Genomic DNA, 21,457 nt, shown 5'->3' on the forward strand with positions numbered 1-21,457 from the left:
CATATGACTGGGTTGCCGTTCTGGGCGGCTTCCAACATATATAAAAACATAAAACTTTTTAAAACTTTCCCTAAACAGGGCTGCCTTCAGATGTCCTCTAAAGGTTGTATTGTTACTTATCTCCTTGGCTCGGAGGTCCCAAAACTCCATACCCTCCAACATTTCTCCGATGAAAATAGGGACGTCTTAAAGAAATACGGGACTTTCTGGGATCAAATAAAAAAACAGGATGGCTTCTGTAAATCTGAGATTGTCCCTGGAAAATAGGAACACTGCAGTAGGGCTTAATAATGAGTAAGGATTGTGTTGCAAAACTCAAAAAGCGCATTGCCCAGGACTTGCTAGAAGTAACATCTGTACTAGTTGTTTTGGCCACTGTAAAGTTGGAATCAGGCTTAAGTTTTCTCTTGTTTGTTTCTTGTTATTTTTATGTAAACTTAAAAAAAAGAATTCTCAAAATAAACTTTGTATGCGTGGAAATGATTTTAGGTCCCATTCATACTATCTTAGCTCAGTCTCACCATATTGAACCAATTCAGTTTTGACAGAGTGACCTACATCACACAAAAGGATATCTAAGGGCATTTATTACTTGCTAGTCTACCCCATATTTACCTTGGCTGGGAATCTATGTAGTAGTGAGGGCTTTTCAGCTCCTCTCGTAGTGAGTCAGACCACTGGTCCCTCTATCTCAGGATTGCCTACAATGACTGGCCCATCTCTTCAGATTTCGGACATGGCCCTTTGAACTGAACCTGGAACCTTTTGCATGCAAATCACCCGCTTTACCACTGAGCTATAACTCTTCCTATGACAATTCCTCAATGAGACTGAGGGGCACACTTCTGATGTAACCATGTTTTAGAGAGGTAGAAAATCTTGGAAGGCTAAAAAGAAGTTGTTGGAGAATCACAGCTAACGGAAGGACAGGACAGAAGACTGGCCAAAACATTTTGAACAAACATGAGAGGTTGGGGCCTGAAAGATAGACCAGGAAAGAGTTGGCTCTATTCATTCTAGCAATTGAGATAGGTGATATGTTAATGTTAACAGGGATTTGGAAGTACAGAAGGCATGGAAAGGTTGGTTGGTTGGTTGGTTGGTTGGTAGGTTAACATCAGAGCTGTGAGGTGGTTGGCACAGCATGTAGCAACTCAGCCAGCAATTGGATGAACAGGTAACCAATCAAATAAAACAAGCAAACAAAAAAACCCTCTGAAAGTGAGGACTGTGGGCAAAGGGAACAAGCTGCAAGAAGATGCTGACTATCTAAATGATGAATGAAGTGACAGGGGATTGTCTGTAGGGACAAGGCTCTCCTGAGAAAGAGGAATGGGATGAAATCCAGTTGGCATCAACAACCACGTATTCACAGGAGAATCACCAGTTACAGATCTGGAAGCCTTGAAAAGACTGGTCCATAGAGTAAATACCTTTAACTTTTGCAGAATTGCCAGAGTACTTAGTTCCACAGGATGTGTTTCAGGGCTGGTTAAAGGATCACATAGGTATCTTACCTTGCAAATAAAACTACAGAGCTAATCTAGCATTCAGTTTTCTCAAAATCCATTTTGACATGAAATACATTATCCAAAAAGCTCACTGCTAGACTGAAAGTAACGCAGGTGAAAATTGGTACCGTCTAGGAAAGCTGGGCCCCTTAAATGTAATTGTCCATTCTGAATATACAATTTCCTCTCCCCTATGCATGGTTTGATTCAATCTAAGTGATATTATTAAGGTGAGACCATAAAAGTTTAAGAAAAACCCTTAACACTGTTCCTAGCCAATGTTCCATAGTAAAAAAAAAAAAAAATGTGACAGAGATCTCACTATAGAAAACACATCATTTATAGTTCGGCACTCTGGATAAAATATACACACACCATCTTAATACATGTTCAATTACACAACGTGCCTAGTCTGTCAACTAGCATTCTGCTTCTCATTCACATTAAGGGAGCGTGATCAATGGACAGTTTACAGTGGATTGCACCCTACAGGTCCAAACATCTCTCTCCATCATTGAGCTGCAGGATGTAAGCCTGGCCTGTGCATTCTTTTTTCCCTGTGGCGAGATAGTGGCTTTTTATCTCACTGCAATGTCTAGCGCGACCGAGCAAATCAAACATCAGAATGAGACAGAGGGTTTCTTTGCCACCAATGCATACTCCCAGGAACATCTGGCATGGGTGAGAAAACTCTCCACACAACCAGCAATAGCCAAAAGAAAAATGGACCCTGGGGATAAGCTCCCATGTCAGCTGGTCCATACTGGGACTTGTGGGAAGTTCTGCATGCAACACAATGGTACAGTCGGTTACATAGCAATGAAGTCAGCCATAGTACTTGGATGAGTGAAATGAAACTGATGCAGCCTGCTCAAGATCTGTGCATTAGAGAAGCAAGTGAAGGCCCATTACTTTTTCTAAAGGTCTGCAAGGGTTTTGTTTTGTTTTGTTTTTAAAATGGCACCAGTCTTAACAATGCCCTACTTGGGTCTGTTTTCTTTTACATGGTACCTGGCTGGTTCTTTCTGGAACTTACACATTTAAGGAGAAAAGGCTCCCCTGCGAACTTTCAGAGGTGAGGGACTAAGAGCTTCAGATGATTCCACAGGGCTGTCATCACACCTGTGAAATCCGTGCCTTGGGACACAGGTCTGGAATCATGACCTTAAAAGACCCACCTCAGGACCTCAGTCAAGGTATCCAGCCAAATACTAAAAGAAGCAAACAACCACAACAACAACTCTCTTGTCAGGTGAAAGGGGTTGGGGGAAGGGGAGACCAAGCCATGCCTGATGAATCTGATCAAGCCTTAAGCACATACCTTGCACAAGAAGCAGCGGACAAATCCATCTTAGCATAGATGCTGAAAGGAGGACTTGTCGTTCACCTGGCAAGTCCCCTGCACTGTTTAACAACGCATTTTCGGATGATGGAAACAGAGCTGCGACTGCAACACTGATCACCAGGGATGCTGTTTATCTTAACCAAAGGCTTGTCATCTCTCCACCTCATTAAACTAGTGATTCCCTCTAGGGAAGGGGGAGGAGGTTTGGAGGGAGGGGGAGAGAAAAACAACAAATAAACCTTGAAAAGACATTGGGCCTATGAAACAGAGCCTCTGTTGGAATAGGGTGAGGGAAGCTATTCACCCCTGCAGTGCTAAGACTCTGGAAACCATCCTGCCTTGCTCCTTGACTTCAAGATAAGTCCAGAATATCCTTCACATCAAGGAACAACATGACCTCCAAAAAAAGAAAAGGAGAGCATTCCTAAATGACGACTGGGAACATCTAGACTGTGACAACAATTAGTAAATAACCAAAAGACCTGGCATGCACCCAGCAAAATGTAAGGTAAGTGAACCCCTCACAATAACGACCTCATTTCAGTCTCTACTAAGATTTTTTTAAAAAAAGCAAATTCCCAACTGAATTGTCTTTTCTATGCCCGGAGTAAGCATTTCCATAAGATTGAAAAGGAAAAAAAGCAGAACAGATGAAGTCTCTTAAACAACAAACCAGACTGCTGCCTTACCTGATCATTAACAAGCGTTATAAATGTGTCGTAGGAAAGGACCCCCCCTTCCCCACCTTCCAAAAAAAGATAAGAAAAGAAAAGGGATCTAGGAATAACAGTTGTGATGAAATGCTACCTAAGCCAGCTCTTCTGCTTGCCGGTTCGGAAAAGATTTCCAAGTATTCAAAACTGCTGCATTTCCATTGTGATGGTGGGGGGTGAGAAAAAGGAGAGGGAGGGAGAGACCTCTGCAGTATCCTTTCTGCTTCAGCCTCGGCTTCCTGTTCTAAGGCTCACTCTATGGTACCTAATACAAATCAGCAAATAGCTTGGGAAAAAAGTGAGGGGGGGGGAATGGAGGAGTGGGGGGGGGAAGGAGCCCATCATCTTTACAGGACAGCTCCATCTACTGGCAAAATGAATGAACCTGTACTCTGTTTATTTATTTATTAAATCTGAAAAGCCTCTTCAGCAGAATGGCATCTTTTTCTTTTTTTTCTTTTAACCAAGGCTATGAATAGCCACTGTGGGCCACAATCCAGAACCATTTCAGAAGAGACAGACTAAAAAGAGGTTATTGTTATTATTACTATTTAAATGCTAACATTTCCAGAATCTTTGTTTTGTATTTTCAGTTGTTTCCCTCTCCCGTTATTCGAAGGGTTACTTTTCCTCTTCTCGACGCCCAAAACATCTGCAAGCGAAATTAACTCTTTGGATGGTTTCAGAAAACTGCTAAACATTGCCGTGTGCATTAAGACCGACCCCTGCCTATCCCAAAACAGATCCCCCCCCCAGTTCCTGTTGTGTTTAGTAGAGTGCCACTTCACTTCAGGGACAATGTACACATGCAGTAGAATCACAAAACACTGCTTTTTCTGGACTGTTCCACATTGCACTGCAGGTGTGAGGGGTGGAGGGAGAGATTCCATACTTGGGGGGGGGGGGGACTCTTACACACTGAAAAGCAGGCTAGTCTAGAAACCTTCTCCCTGATATGATAGTCTGAATAACCAGGGAGATTTCTGGGAGGAGGGAACACACAGCTATATGACAAGTCTGAATGGGACAGTGACTGTCCAGGAAAACCTGATTCGGATACTCATATATAGTTCGGCTGTTACCAGTGGATTCAGGAGCAGCTCATGTGGTCAGGTGGAGCTGTCCTCTCAGCACCGGTTTCGCTACAGTTTGCGTGGAAGGAGCTGGGGGGTAGGACAGGGTAGCAGCAAGTTTAGAGCTGTGTGGGTGCACCAGTAACTGGAAGGTGGCTGCACAGCTCCACCTCACCCCATGGGCCTCTACTGAGTTTAATTATGCGACCAAAGGCATGTAAAGTATCTATTTTTGCATTAATATCCCAACTTTCCTTCAAAAAGAGCTCAAACTGGCATACATGATTCTTCCCTCCATGACAACCCTGTGAGGTAGGTTGGGCTGAGAGTTGGTGATTGACCTTGGGCCTTTATGACTGAGTAGCGATGTGAAACCTGGTCTCCCTCACCACCCATTTCCACACAAATAGCACCATGTAATGTGACTAACCATCACTTGTCACATCTGTGTGTATTTCAAAGCATTCTGATAGCTGCAACCTGCTGCTCCACAAATCAATGGTATCTAAAGCATTTTTTTCCCTAGACACAGCTTAAAATGGACGCCACAGAATAATCAGACGGTGACAACAACAACAACAACAACAACAACAGGTAATTTCATTTCCAGAACTTCCAGACACAACATCGGACACAGAATATCATTATGATCAGAGAAGTGTTCAGTTGTGAAAAGGCTGCCCTCTACTTCTGTATGCTTGTGAAAGAACCAACCACAGAAACGTGACAGACTCTAAGCAAGTGTTTCGGAAAAAACCAAACCTTCCATACATATTAGGGTAAAAATAACAAGAACGCGAGGAAAGTCCCAAGCCTGGCCCAAGATGTTATGTTGTCCTGAGGTGAAGAGCAAAGATGGCACCCTCTGCTATGCCACATGCAGAATCCAACAGGCAGCTGAATCTTGCTTCAATGCTAACACTCAGGCAATACCCTCCATCACACCTGAGGGCGCCAGCATAAAGCAGTTTCAAACACTCTGAAAACAGTTTAAAACATTCAACCAGGAATTTCAGGGGTGCCAAGAACAGTATATTTCAGCCATCAAATGCTTAGGTAAAATGCTTGTCCTAAAAGTCAAGAATGAGGGAGACAGATGCACCTCACCAGAGAGGACTGTCCACAAATGGAGAACTGCCCCTGAAAAGGCACTTCTGCCCTTCCATCCTCTCCCCACCATTCCTTGTCCTCAGCAGCTTCCGCCTGATGATATGGTTGACCCTGGGAAGTTGTAAAGAAGGGGTGGGGAGCCCAGGACCATCCAGGTGGTGCTGGTCTTCAGGTCCCAGCAGCCATGTCCAGTGTGGCCAACAGGAATCATAGAAGCTATAGTCCAGCAACATCTAGAGGGCCACAAATCTCACACTCATGTAAAGCAGGTAAAAGTTAAAACACACACAACAAAACACTTCTGTCACAGTCTTGTGCATGTTATACAGAGGTAAGCCTCACTGTATTCAGAAGGCCTACCCCTAGGTAAGTGTGCATTAAGTTACAGTGTTAGTCTCTCCTTCTCTCCATCTGTTACCTCTTGTAGGAGGAGAAGGTTTCATGAGAATTGGGGTTCAAGCTTTGTTCCTGGCTGTCTCATCCCCTACAGATGACTAGGACAGTAAGGTGGCAGGGCATTTATACTCTCGCTTATTATTAGTCTCTCCTTCTCTCCATCTGTTACCTCTTGTAGGAGGAGAAGGTTTCATGAGAATTGGGGTTCAAGCTTTGTTCCTGGCTGTCTCATCCCCTACAGATGACTAGGACAGTAAGGTGGCAGGGCATTTATACTCTCGCTTATTCAAAGATGCAGGAATGGCTCAGCACACACTCGCAGCAGCCTGAACATCGTAAGTGAGGGAGCCAGGATTGAGTTCACTTCCACATCCTGGGAAATCACCTGGTGCAGAGAATGAGTGAAATTAAGGCAATGGGACAAATCAATACGGAGACATGGCAAGTTGGGGCAACATAGCATCCATCAACTATAGAAAAAGAAGTGGACTCATCAGATCTGATAATCTTGTGGTATCCAGTATAATGTTACAGCCGTTTGGCAGTTTCCTTTCATTGGGTGAATTGTGGGTTAATAGTTCATAATGGCCCATTGATGTTTCCTCCATGGGAGCCAATTTTACAGAGATGGCCTTCTGATGCCTGGCGATCTCTCTTGAGTATTTTGAAGGAGCGACAATGACTTCCCTGTCTATTGGGGATGTAAGGGGCCCATAAAAAGTGTATGTGCACGAGAGAGGCTGGTGGGTGCTGCCTGCAGTTTGGAATAAGAAGAGAGATAAGCACAGAGAGCTGGCTAAAGGCATCTCTCTTCGGGACTCTTTCCGTGGGATCTGGTGTAGGGTAGCAGATCATTTAGGAGTGTCAGTTGTTTGCCTCCATCTTATTCTCTCTTTGTACATTTGTAAATAAAGCAGATAATAAAGCAAAAATCGGTATCAGACTCCAGGGTGTGCGCTCTCTCCCCCAAAGGAAACCCTACCTAGGTAGCACTGCCCCTTGGGACTTGTCCCTGCTTAGGGAAGTGTGGCACGTGCAGCAATATAAAATCACAAATGCCTGATGCTTGCTTTAATCAGTCTGACAAAGCTATGTCACAGACCCAAATGCTTTAAATGTGGGGGTTCTTAGAACTGAGTGATAAGTGCTTAGCACCCCATGAGATGAGTTAGACTATTAAGACAACTATGCAGTAGTTCTAGGTTAGGCAGAGAGCCCAAACATAAAAATAAACTTCAGCACCCAAAATCTGTAGGACCCAATGGCCCCCGAGTTACCTATACACATGTACTGCAGACAGAGCTGAGCAGAGAGAGCCTGACCTGATTGGAAAAATGCACTGATGGTGGTGATAGGGCAAGGAGAGCATAGTAGACTATATCCAGCCTCTCTGAACAGCTAATAAGCACAATTCTTACTCTACAGAGTGGACTTCATGTTCACTGCCCCAGAAGCTGAATCAGGAGGGGAAATACATGATGCACAGCACTTTATTTAGCTTGGCATGCATTTTCCAACTTTCGGTTCCACCTGCCTTAATGGAGACAGCCCCCACAATAGAGGGGAATCATCAGAGAACCAGTTGCTGCTGTGAAGGCAGTAGTGTGGGGTGTCAGTGTGGTGTGGGTGCAGTGGCAGTGGTGCTGAACTGGCTTTGCCACTGTGCTTCCACCACACAGGCCCCCTCCTTCCTAGTAAGCACAGCAGCGTGGCTGGCAGCACCCATCCAGGCTGGCCACCCCTGCCAAGTGCTGATGCCAGTGGTCCAAATGTGGAAATCTGCATCCAGAGTTGCAGGCAGGGGTGGATGTTTCTCCCCGTTTCTCAATTGTCTCATCTTAAGTTCAGTTCTCCCCATTTCCATGTCAGTTTGTGGGCTAGTTTTTCTTCAAGACAGCCCACATGAAAAATTGTGCGAACTTTTGTGTACATTTCTCCTAAGGTATGGATATTTGAATTTTGTCAAATAGGTGCATTTTTCTTAACAAGCTTTCTCTAATACAAAGCACAATATATCTGAATAGTCTTTTCAGTAACGTGCATATTTTCTGGTGCACTTTCTGCAAATGTGCACTTTGGCTGGTTGCAACATGCTTTGGTTGCTTACAAAATTCGGAGAAGTGTGGATTTTGAAGGACAGCTGCATTTTAGTTCACATCTTGGTTCAGGAAGTGCAGGCTAGGTAAGATCACTTAAACATGTGAACTGGATTAATTTCCTTTCCATCCCTACTTTCAGGTAAGGACATCACCACTAATAGGTGATGGATGGTCTCATTAAGTGCCTGGATTCAGCCCCCTCACTCCCCCCCAAAGTGGACCAGCACCGTATCAGCTTTGAGTGGTATGCCAGTGGTACACTCCCTCCATCAGTGTTGTGAACCTGCAGTAGATCAAAATGCCAGGGAACAATCTGAGCACAGAGCCCTGTTCATACATATTGTTTGCCCTTGTGTGAAATGAGTGAATTTTACTTCACCCATCTCTTTGCCAGACAACATGAACTTATTTAATGTGTTACTTGCATTAAAAAAAAAAGAACTTAAGAGAATTAGATTTAATACTTTATACTCTACTGTGGGCTACTGTGTTGACAGGGGAGTTAATTTCATCACTGCTGCTTTGAATTCTCCACTTTCTTTTCACATTATTTCTTCCCCTGGGGCTGAATGTTTAGTAATTCAGAAAAGCCTGAGCTTGGCAGCACTGGAGACTGAAGTCTTTTGTGTGGCAGGACAAGTGCAGTATGGCAAGGAACATGACAAGCTTTGGCCCTGATAGGGAATGACTGAAGGGGAGGAAGGAAAATATGGATCACCTTCTGTGTGCATTTACTCAGTGACCTTTGTGCTGAGGCTGCAAGTTAGGAGCCTGGTACTGAGGTCATTTTGCATGAGGAAAACCAGCATCTTATGTTTGCTTGACTTGGGACACTCAGTTAATAGCACCATAGTACATAGTACTATTATTAGTAATAATCTGACCACATGGCCCCTGCACAACTTGGGGTCAAAGTGGACTCTGCCACTGAGCAACCTGAATAGCCATTTGTGTGTATCCCTTATTATGTGGACAATGTCATTATGTCATTTAGCCAGTAGGTGGCACAGAACTCAGGGTTATCTGGGTGGAGGTGGGAGCTGCTTCTTCTTGCTCTGTTCTTCTCAGAGAGAGAAATAAAGACAATAAATTTATTGTCTAGCTTTCTGACTGTGTCATCTAAGCCTTCCACCACACTAACTCCTCTCATTTGTCAAAGTTCTGAACACAAACAGTAAAGCACAGTTAATTCCACTCAAGTCATAGAATCTAGAGAACTGGGAGGGACCTCAAAGGTCGTCCTATCCAACGCACAGCCAATTCAGGAAAGCCACCACTACAACATTCTTGAAGAGTGGCTTTCTGCCTCTGCTTAAAAATCACTTTAAAAAGAGAGTCTACCACCTTCTGAAGCATTCGGTCAAGCCACCCATATTATCAGGAACCTCTTGCTAATGTTTAATGAAAACCCAGACAGTCCTCACCAACTACACAATATTCCCCTGCTGGATCAGAACAACACCCGTCTAGTCCAGCATCCCATTTCCAATATCTGGCCTTTGACAATGTATTCCACAAGTTAACCATGCATTGTTGTAAGTGTGGGATGTGAAACACAAGAGCAGGCAAATACAACCTTCCTAGAGTGAACATGTTTACACATGGGGAGGAATGTTTGTCCAGCCAGCTGGTAAACTTCCTGTTTCCTTCTGGGCTGGGACAGACTTCCTCTGCATGTGACTTGAGGTGGGCATGGCCTCACCTGTGCAGGTAACAACAAAAGCACAGGGCAGGGCAGCCATCTCTCTCTCTTTTGACTACATGCATCGAAGAAGGAACATCTGCTTAGCCAAAGATGCTCTCTTGGCTCCAGCCAAGAAAGGACAAAGGGACTGCCTTCTTATGAGATAGTTTCTAGGTATATGTTACTTTTCTAAGCTAAGTCTGCCTTCTGGGATCCTATTGTGAACAGAATGATGTGTGAGTAAACCTTTTTATATTTTATACTGTGTTGTGTCTTATCTTTTATGAGGGAATAAGGGGGAAATACCAGAGCAGTTATTATAGAGGCTTTAGTGAGCCTGAGCAAACGCATCTGCTGCAAGTTTAAAAAGGGGGATGTTACTCTGCTAAATTGTGGAACTTGTTAACACAAGTTGGAAAAGGATACAATCAAACAATATATCCTCTCCTGCATCCCTGAACATTCCCAACGTAAGTGCCTGCTCCAGAATGGGGGTGGGAATGGGGAGGATGCCCTCAGTGGATGCCCTTGCCATGGTCACCACTTCCCATTTTCTTGATATCGTCCTCTGAACCAATCTGCCTCTGCTGCTCCGAAGGAGAGTGCAAAGAAGTGAAGGCTGCTCCTCATTGGTCCTCATTGACCAGCTTTTGCTGGGCTAGCAGACCCACATTTAAGCAGGTCTTGCGGGGCACATTTAAGCAGGTCTTGCAAGATCACAGTTATGGCATTCTATATAAAGAGGGGGAATGCTTTGGCAGGTGTGGCCTCACTCAAAAGATAAACATATTTACCAAGAGCTGATTGACACAAGACTATTTCCCCATCTTCTAGCCCAGTATTATGAATTCTGACTGACAGCAGCTCTCCAAGGTCTCAGGCAAAAGCTTTTGTGAACTTTGTCACCACTTTGGCAGGAATTGGATCTGAATCCTTAGCTGTACAAGGTTCATATGCACCAAAAATTTAGGTGCCCTGTCCATAAATATCTCAAAAACTTTTTAGTACAGTGCAAAAATGTGCTAACAAACTGCTAAGCGTAATTTACTATAGATTGACATGGGAGATTGTATATAGATTGACCAGCATGTTTTATTCTATCAGCCAGTACCAAAGGTCTGAGGCTGACCTTCCTCCCCTCAGAGTGTAGAGGTAGCCCTGATTGCTGGGAAAGGGGCTTTTCAGATGAGGAATTACACCCAAGCAGACAGTCAAGGCCTGCCCAAAATACTGGGCAGGTCAAGCAGGCCTCATCTTCCATCAAAACTCCTGCCAAACATGCCCGCATCCCAGTATAGAGGTTGTTCCAATGCCTACCATGCACGCACGCACACACACACACACACACACACACACACACACACACCCTTTCTGAATCAATGAGGGGAGCTGCAAGATGCAACTTTTCCACGAGAATCAACCCAGCGTCATACATTTTGCCTACACCAAAAAGCAATTTTGTTTGTTTGTGCTGCAGTATGCAAGACAGGGAAGCCTCTTTCCATCCAGCACAACGCATGAGTAATCAGGACAGTGGACTGCCTTGGTCCCATGAGCCCAAGCAAGAGAAGGAGTCCCAGCAGGCCACTTAACAGCTGTGACAGCATGTCTGTTTGATCGCTTACTGCCACCAAACACTGCCTGGTTCTGCATCGTTCTCAGGCTTCTGGGGCATTAATCCACTATGAAAATTTGTGTGCTATCATCATCTCTTTTTTTTTTTATCCTACGCTTTCTCCAATTAGGTTAGGAGGGCACTCGTTCTTTCCACCCCTCGTTTATGCTCTCAACAACCATGTGAAGTAGGTTAGCTTGAAATACAGTGACTAGTCTTGGGCTGATTGACATCACGTGCTCTTTTAAAATGTGGAAATGGGGGGGGGGGATTATTGGGTTGTTCTTGTTTTTGATATCGTGATTTTATATTGTGAACTGCCCCAAGAGGTATGGATATAGGGTGGTATACAAATTTAACAAATAATAAATAATAAGAACAGTCCAATGAGCTTTGTGGCTATGTAGGAGGAGACTCTTGAGAGTCCCATGGATTGCAAGATCAAACCTCTCCATTCTTAAGGAAATCAGCCCTGAGTGCTCACTGGAAGGACAGATCCTGAAGCTCAGACTCCAATACTTTGGCCACCTCATGAGAAGAGAAGACTCCCTGGAAAAGACCCTGATGATGGGAAAGATGGAGGGCACAAGGAGAAGGGGACGACAGAGGATGAAATGGTTGGACAGTGTTCTCGAAGCTACAAACATGAGTCTGACCAAACTGCGGGAGGCAGTGGAAGACAGGAGTGCCTGGCGTGCTCTGGTCCATGGGGTCATGAAGAGTCGGACATGACTAAACAACAACAACAGGAACTAGAACTAAAAAAATAAATAAATCACCATCAGTCTTCCTACTCCAGGGATAGGGAAGCTGTGGCCCTCAATATGTTGTTGGACTCTAATTTCCACCAGCCCCAGTCAGTATGCCTAGTGATGAGGCTTGATGGGAATTGTAGCCCAGAAACATCTGAACAGCCACCATTTTCTTATCCTTGTCTTAGCCCAACATTCTATCAACTACACAAAACTGACAGTCATGTTTATGTCTCTCCCGCACAGTATTGCACCAATGTTACAGAGGTGGGCACAAATGCTCTGGAAGTTTTGGGCTTGTGGGGAGGGAAGAGGGATGGATTCATTTACTTTGACATTTGACGTTTGCATTGGTTCCTCTTGAAACAGCACCTGAACAAAGAAAGCTGTTCTCACAGGAATCCCAGGCCTCCTGATACACCACGAAGTGGGGCACAGATACAGAAGAAATAAAATAACAGTTTGTTGCTTTCTTAAATTACTCTGATCTGTGCAAAAGACTACAGGGACGAATCCAGATGCTTAGATGAACCTACAGCAACAATGTCCAGACGGATCTATAAAAACAATGGCCTGGTCACAGAAATAACTTGGGCCTGCATTTCCATTTGGTGTGGGCCTCATTCAGGCACCCAAGAAGGATGTGGAGAAGGGGAGGTTTGTAGGAGGCATGTGCACTGCCCCTGGCCCCAGTGTTTTTGCCCTGCATGCACTGCTCCAACCTTTCTGCCACACTAAAAAAATAATGTGGCTCTTCTCAGGCTTTAATCTGGGTTTTGCCAGTGAGATTTGTCAAGGCCATTGCCAGACCACAAGGCCACCAACTTTACCCATGGCACTGCCAAGCACGTGGGAGCACTGATATGCCAAAAAAGTGCACCTGTACACACATAGACATTGGTGCATCCTTACAATACACAAGGAGTTTCTTCCCAAAGCTGAAATTGGGAAGGATGATCACCTACATGGTGATCCATGTGTACATACACTGCTCTGTGCATGGAACCAGGAACAGCACTAAATTAATATTGAAATTTGTGTCTCCTGAACAAAGAAGCTAGAACACTTACGCAACAGTGAGTTGTTTCCTGAACCTCTCTGAAAAAGCAGTGCTCCTTTAGGAATGCCACAAATCCACTCATGAACATAACCCTGTGAGAACTCTGAAAAGAGTGAAATGCTTGAAATTCTAATTGCACATAAGATCTTAGAGAGCCACAAGAGATTAAGATAGGTCCTCTTGGATCAGACCAAAGGCCCATGTTGCCCAGCATCCTGTTCTTACAGGGGCCAACCAAATTGCTGTGGGGAAACTCACAAGCTGGACATGAGGGCAACAGCATTCTCTGTGTTTGCATTCCCCAGGAACTGGTATTCAGAGGCGCACTGCCTCCAACAGGAAGTAGTACGGAGCCATCATGGCTAGTAGCCTTTGATAAACCACTTTGAAGTTTTATTTCTGTAAACCACCTGGAGGTTTTATTACATGGGATAAAGAATGAGTGAACAAGGAGACAGTTGAATCCTCATAAGCAAGGGTGGGGAACCTGTGGCATCCCTAGATGTTGCTGCACTCCAGCTTCCATCAGCCCCATCCACCATGGCCAGTGGTCAGGGGAGATGGGAGTTTTACTCCATCAAATCTGTGTGTGTGTGGGGGGGGGGTATCAGGTCCTGTACCCTTGTTCAAAATGGCCTAGACTCTATGCACTTTAATTGGCTTGCAGTGGTCACCATAAGGGATGGCTTGTTAGCTTTTGGCTCTTTGGGGAACCAAGAAAGGCCTCACATCTAAAACAGCATAACAGAACTTTTTTTAAAAAAACCAAAACCAAAACATAATTTCATTCATTCATTCCCCGCCCATCCGGCTGGGTTTTCCCAGCCACCCTAGGCAGCTCCAAACACAATATTATTATTATTATTTAAAAAGCGATAAAACATCAAACATTAAAAACTTCCCTAAACATGGCTGCCTTCAGATGTCTTCTAAAAGTCAGATAGTTGTTTATTTCATTGACATCTCATGGGAGGGCATTCCACAGGGCGGGTGCCACCACCAAGAAGGTCCTCTACTTCTTTGAATCCTATATTTAATAAAGATCAGCTGGCTACAATTCTTTGGCTTAGCAAATTGACTTTGATGGTTGTGTTATATATTAAACTTGCTATCCCAGGCATACGCATTTAGGAGAAAGTTCCATGGGAACCAATGAAACTTATTCTATGCATGTATAGGAATTTACATCACACTGTTGTGCTGGTGTAAATGAATCAGCTTAATTGGCAAGAGGTATGAAATCTGTATCCATAACTTCCTGCTGTATATACACAAATACACACACACACAGTCCTCTCAGTTACCAATAGAGAACAAGATACTGTCTCCTTCACTGCTGAGAGTAGCAAAAAATATGAAGATGAAGAAAGGGAAGGGGAGGGGAAGTATATCCAAACCCAAGCAAAGCCTAACACTATAATCCTATGAACACACTAACCCTACTAAATCCAATGAGACATACTTCTCTGTAGACATATATAGGATTGGGCTGTAATATATGTTGAACAGGGAACTAAAATACACCAGATTAATAGAACAAGTACTTCTATTTTATCCAAAAGCCTTTGTTGCTTACAGCCAATATAATATCTTTTAAATATAATTTTCAGAACTAGCACAAGGAAACTACCCTTTTATACATTGCACAACAGTATTTCCCAAAGGATATAATGACAGATATCTAAGATTAGAATAGAAGTTCTTTTCCCTTAACATTTGTTATTGGTTGTATTCCTTACCCCCTCCTTTGTGTTATGACTATCACACAAGTATCTGGATATCCCAACAGAAAGTATTTTCATTTTTTTTTTAAAAAAAGATAAATGGTAATCAGGCAACTTACCCCCTCCACTGATAGATGTGAAAGAATAGCAGTGATGAAAATGACTTCATTGTGGATATTGAAAAGAAACAGCTATGATTTACTATTTTCATTAAAAAGTGACATAAATGATATGAACAAGTGAGATCTCACTGTTACAAGCCAGAACACCCCTTTAATATCTTCATATAGGCTAAAGAAGCCTAGTCGTTCTGCAAGATAAAGCAGTATGAACGCAGCCAATCTTTCTAGAACCCAGATGCAAGCTAGCAGAATTTAATGAGTCAGTGTGCTGACTGAAGAAATTCTCCTTTCCCCCACTCCAGGATGTGTAACCGTAGCTAGCTTAAAAATAATAATAATTAAGCAGCATACTTGAGCTTTGGTTGCACAGAAGTTTTACAGATGAGCAGTTCTTTTAAGGGACTTCTGCCCTGCTTCTTGTTATATATATGGTCTGATTGAACAGTGCTTTGTTGCTGTCCATGGTACTGAACAATGCCTCCGAGCTTCAGGGTACAGTCCAATGTATCATGCAGCCTCATTAAGTGGTAACACGCCGACAAAATGAGTCTGTTTGCTTGAAATTCTGTCCACAAGGCGACTGCATCAATATTGTGCTCCTCACTACCCAAGGCCTGCTCTGCTGCAACCCAATACTGAGATTCTCCTCCCTCAAAAACAACAACCCAAATCCATAATTGGTAATAGAATGCTATTCAGGGATCAATATTCCACCCCCCGGACTCTTGGAATAGACTTTAGCATATTATTTGAACCCTTTTGGCTACACAAATCCTTCGACTGCAAACACCATCAAAGGTACTCTCTCTGGATATCTGCAGAGCAGTCACTGGGTACAGTCTTGTCCGCAGTACACACACCCCTGTGTGTATATTATGGGGATATAAATACACAGAGGTAGGAAATGACTGCTAGCCAAGTATCTTTTCTTGATTTTTACCATGAATTAATATTACAAAGAAAGAAAGAAACACACACACACACACACACACACACACACACAGGCACAAGCTCAAATGCAGACACAAAGCAGCTGCCTTATGAAAGAAGAAAGCACGTTTTTACACATTTGGAGTCCCAGGCAATGCAAAGATCCACAAACTGCAGTAAATCTGCCACGCTGAATAGCCATTCCCAACAATATTCTCCCGCAACACCTCGAAGGAAATGGATTTTCTTTCATAGCTTAATCAGTCAAATCAACAGTAATTCCCCCATGGAGAGAGATGTTTGTTAAGCAAGCCCTGATGTATTATTTATTTGTTTGCAGGGTGTTTCAAAGCTGGAAAAGGACTAGCAAGAAACACACAATGCTTTTTCAAGCAGAGAAACAGACCACAAATTTCCTTTCTTAGCAATTTCTCCTCTGCGTCCTAGTGCATTGCTGATAGTCATTGGTATTGGAGGATGGGGGTTGGGTTGAGAATCCCTCAGCATAGTTACCAGTAAATCATGCATTAAAAAAAAAAATTACCCAAGTAGATGCAGCAAAAGGTCATAATCCAACTTCCATGCCCCCATGAAGCATTAAGCTGAAGCAGGAAACCCACTAGCTTGTTCAGGCCAGTAGACTCTCTCCTACACTTGACCTAGACTGCCTTACATAATGTGGAACCAGCACCGTATCCTGAATGTCATCCCTGGCAAATGCTGGCAGCAGACGGGCTGGTAGTTTGCATGAAGATCACGGAGCTTCTCTCTCTCTCTCTCTCTCCCTCTTTCTCTCTCCCCACCCCCCTGAAAACTGGGCTGCTCAAAGAGAAGAGGGACGATTAGCTCAGAAAAGCTGGTGTCATTCTTCCCCTGGAACGAATGACCGGGATAGACGAGAGCCTTAGCCAGGCAAGGCAGACAGCAAAATCTGCATTTGTCCTTACAGCCAGCCTCACACATTCCCTGTCGTATTGTCTCGAGGACTGCATAGCTGCAGCTCATGTGAGCCAGAGAGAGGCAAGTGAGGGAAGGATATGATGCTTGCCTGTGTTTTCTCAGTGTGGTGAGTAGAAGGCAGAGACAGAGGAACGGAAGGTCAGAATCTTAAATGCTTTCGTTCAGTAAATCGTGCTCAGTGTGCATGTCGCCGTTGTGTCACTATAAGAGTATTGGTGTGCAGATACTGTCACTCATGGACCCCATTTGGCATGTTGAGCTGAATGCATTCGATTGATTTGTATTTTGCCCATGCAAAGCATGTGTAAACCTGATTCTAAAGAGGAGGTTTTTTTGGGGGGGGGAATTATTCTTGTTCATGGGGATTCCTGCCTTTAATTATTTTCCAAAGATGAGCACCTGAGAATTCCCTAGGTTGCAACTGTGTTTAGAATATTTTAGCACTTTCTCTGGAAGGGAGGCAAAAGGAACTAAACAGAAATAGGCACTTGGCTTGCAAGAGTTGGCGAAGACCTGTACAGAATCCTGTCACTGGGTAATAGCGAGGATTGTTTGAAATATTGTATGTGATTTGAATTCCTCCTCCAATTTACTTGACAAGCCTGTAAATAAGTGGGAATGCAAAAAAGAAAAGAAAAGAACAGAAAAAAAGAAAAGGGGGGAAAGACCCAAGCCACAACAGGAAATGAGGAAATGTTGTCAACATTTGTAGGTTGCTAACATGTAAAGGTGAGCCAGGTGATATATAATATAATCCTGTAATAATGACCTTCCTGGAACAGACCTAAGGTCTCTCTAGTCCAACACTCTGCTTTCAGCAGTAGCTAAAGAGACACCCCCAGGAAGCTCAAGACCTTCCACTGCTGTCAGCATTTGGTAATTGTTGGTATACTGCCTCTGAATATGCAGGCTCCATTTCTAGTGAGTATAGTTGGTCATCATGAATGGATCCTTCTTCCTTACCCCTTTAAAAGCCTTGTATTCTATTCTAACCACTGTGTGAGGCAACACTTTTGGGGTGTGCCCAAAACTTATCAGTTTGGTTGTTTGATCCCGAGTTGTAGTGCTTTGAAGAAAAAAAGTGGACAGAATAATCTGCATGTGTGCACACTCTCTCCATACCAAAAATCAATTTATAAATCTGTTTTGTCCCCAGCTTAGTCATTTTTACCTAACCTAAAAAATCCTCCTCCTCCTCAGCCTTTCTTCCAATGCTCCAATAAATTGTACTTACTATTTTATGTATGTTCCACAGTCTAAAGGATGGAGATATTATGAGTGATGAAGATTGCATGTGGTGTTCTAATGATGGGTGCACCATATGTCTGCGTAATCTTAATAAATGCAAGTTGCTGTTATATTTCCAGTCCTTTCCCTAATATTTCTAACACTCAGGGCTTGGCATTCTCATTTAGCTTTTGACCTGACATCATGACCCCCAAATCTGCTTCCTAGGTAGCTGTAATCAATGTAGGTATCACTTGCCCTTAAGGCATAACCCATACCTATCATGCTGCCTCTGTTTCCTTCAACCTCCTCCTGAAAACTGACTTATCCCATGAAGCCCTTGACAGAATCTCTCAACCCCGCCCCCCTTTTGTGTCATACCTGAGATGTAAGCTCATTGAGGGCAGGAGCTTGTCTTTTTGTTTGTCACTCTGTAAAGTGCCATGCACACTGATGGCACTATATAAACAAGCAAATAAACAATGTGGCAAGTATTAGGAGCATTGTAATTAGCTTGCTGTTATTCCAATACACTTTTATTGCATCTCATCTGTCGTGCTGTTGCACATTCACCTAGTTTGGAGATCTCCTTTCAAAGCTCTCTGGTGTCTTCTTGTTGGCATCTATCTGTCTCAGGAGACAATGGAGTGTGCATCTGGAGGGGAAGTCAAAACCGATGTGTTAGCAGCAATGAAATGACCTCCCCAGGGTGCAAGCCTGGGCAGTATGTATGAAGGTCCTGATAGGGATGTATTTGGGTGTCTGCTGTGGACAAGAACCATCCCTACTTTCATCCCTCAGGATTTGCCACAGCCCAGTCAGAAAGCCAGTTTCCAACAGTATATGCTTGTATGTTCAATCCTCCTCTTTGGAAGAACTAATGTCATTTGGTTGCAATTTCCCCACAACAAAACTTATGTTTTTACTTCATTAACATGCCAGTGGATTAAAAACTTCTCTGCCTAAGCATGATCAAATGCCCTGTAGGTCACAAACTATTGGCAAGTAGATACATCTTGGCTTCTGGTAAGAGAAACTGCAGCATCGCTAAGGACTTAGGAAAGTTGCCTCTTTGGTGCTGCTGTTTAAGCACCCTGGCATCCAGGCACGTCCAAGGGGTGGGATAGCCAGGTACACTTGCCCCAGGCCTTGGAGGGCTAAGTTGGCCAGGGAATCCTGCCAGGAGCCCTCTCAGCCGATTGGGGAATTAATGGGCTATCCCAGGGTCTCAGACAAGCTCTGCACAGGCCTGCTGGCATCTGTCTAATAATGAAGGCAACACACACCTGCATGCATGCACACCTGTTTACTTTGCACAGCAACAGTTATAAAAACATGAGGTTGGAGCTTGAGAGTGATGCATTCCTGCCAGATTCATAACCTTTGCAGAGCAGTCCAACTCTTCGCTGAGTGGGGATGAAGCCACTACTAAATTCTGCTGTGAAAGCAGAACAAAATTCTGTGCCCCTATGGAGGATTTAGTGATGTGCTAGTTTGTAATTGGCATTAGTGATGTGCTAGTAGTACTCTGCCAGTGCAAGGGGTCAAAATGGGTAGAGTTGTGCTTGGTCAGAATCCTATGCTTGCTTAGAGCAGTGTTTCCCAAACTACAACTCCCATCATCCCTAGATAGAAGGACCACTGGTCAGGGATGATGGGAATTGTAGTCCAAAAACAGCTGGAGGCCCAAGTTTGGGAAACACTGGTTTAGAGTTTGGTCTGGCTCCTCATGGAGCATATATTCACGCCTTCAAAGGAGGTGTCAAAAGTGAATGATCAGGAAGAGAGCATTGTACATATAAATATGTGCTGCATGGGGACACAGCACACTGCCCTTGTGTCGTGAGAGCTTAGTGCAAACCGGCGAGAACTTTGGTGTAAGGAAGGGCTTTGCACAAGCAAACAGTCAATGTTAGCTATGAAAGAGGAAGGATGGATAATTAACTTTCACCTGGTCTGAGAACCTTTACAGGTACTTTGCTGCAGGACTGGAGACACAAACCCTCAACAAGAAGCCCAGCTTTGATCCCACAACTGGGCTAGAAGAACAAGCTGTGCCACACAGGTAAGCAAAGAAGTCACCCAGTTAGGGTTAGGACTCATACTTCAAAGGGCAAAGTGTGAGCACCAGCCATCTCTTCCACCTGCTCTCCAAGGAGAGATATGGTTGTGTAGAACATCCACTCTCATGATCACAGAGTGTCTTCTCCCTCCAGCCCCATGCAATTAGAAGCAACTGGCTTAGCAGCCTTCACACAGAGGATAGGCAAAAAGCATGTCCCGTGCCACAAAGCCACAAATCTCCTAATGCAAGTAAGTCCACTCCTGCCATCCATACACAGGTCTTTGCATCATTTGGTGATGACTATTAGCTACTACTGGCACAATGCTCACGGTTATTATTCTTTTTTAATATTTCAGGTAAGAGCAAGGGCACACAGCATGGAATTGGACAAACTGCAGTCAGCATTCAGTGCACTTTTTCCCAGTGGAGAGATGAAGGTTACTGCCATGACTACACAGTCTCCCCCAACAGGTGGATCTCCAAATGTAGACCTCAGGAGAACTGCCAGTGGGTAAGTAGGGAGCCAAGCTGTGATGTGACAGCCCTTTTTCAAGCCCTGACTCAGCAACGAATGAGCACCTTGTCATCAGAATTATCCATGGCAGCTGCTTCCCATTCTTCCTTCCCACCTCCATCTTTTTCTTGTCTCCACACAGGCAACCACTGAAACTGTGCAGAGGAAAGGATACTTCTCACACCCAGTGCCATGTAGAATGCAAGTGAGGCCTCCAACAGCAGCAGCAACAGCAGATCAACGTGACCAGCGAGGAGAATAAACACAGCTGTTTCTTTTGTGATTTATTTGGTCCTAGCAGGGTTTCTGCACCTATCCAGAGTTTTTAAAATTAATTCATTAATTAATTTACACCACCTTTTTCTCCAAAGAGGAGGGGGGGGGGAAGAGAGAGAAAATTTCAAACGTACACGGAATGAGGTTTGTTTGGTTCAATATGTTTTGAAGTACATTTCCTTTTCAGGGCACGTCCAGCATACAGATGTTCTTCAGTGTCCTTATCTGGCTATAGAGCACACTGAAGAGCACTGGTCTTTTTAAGATGTCCCTGAAGAAGA

General features: G+C 43.9%; 1 protein-coding gene and 1 long non-coding RNA gene across 5 annotated transcripts in view; one reads left to right on the forward strand and one right to left on the reverse strand.

Moving 5' to 3' along the window:
• LOC310703397 (sodium channel protein type 1 subunit alpha) overlaps positions 1-16,858 on the reverse strand; it is a 105,551-nt gene extending 88,693 nt beyond the window's left edge. For 2 of the 4 annotated variants that reach the window (XM_083495761.1, XM_083495758.1), the window contains exon 1: positions 16,679-16,857. The gene's annotated coding sequence lies outside the window, so the exon portion shown is untranslated. Of the gene's footprint in view, positions 1-16,678 lie in introns of all 4 variants that reach the window. The other 2 variants (XM_083495759.1, XM_083495760.1) reach the window with 2 other exon arrangements.
• A 1,548-nt stretch (positions 16,859-18,406) lies between these two features.
• Positions 18,407-21,206, forward strand: LOC310686113. The gene is made up of 3 exons (XR_014515718.1): positions 18,407-20,386; positions 20,743-20,897; positions 21,043-21,206. It is a non-coding gene; the product is annotated as an uncharacterized lncRNA (long non-coding RNA).
• Positions 21,207-21,457: the final 251 nt, after the last annotated feature.

Source organism: Podarcis liolepis (genome assembly GCF_965112155.1).
Source record: "Podarcis liolepis genome assembly, chromosome: 1".
Lineage (NCBI taxonomy): Eukaryota > Metazoa > Chordata > Lepidosauria > Squamata > Lacertidae > Podarcis > Podarcis liolepis.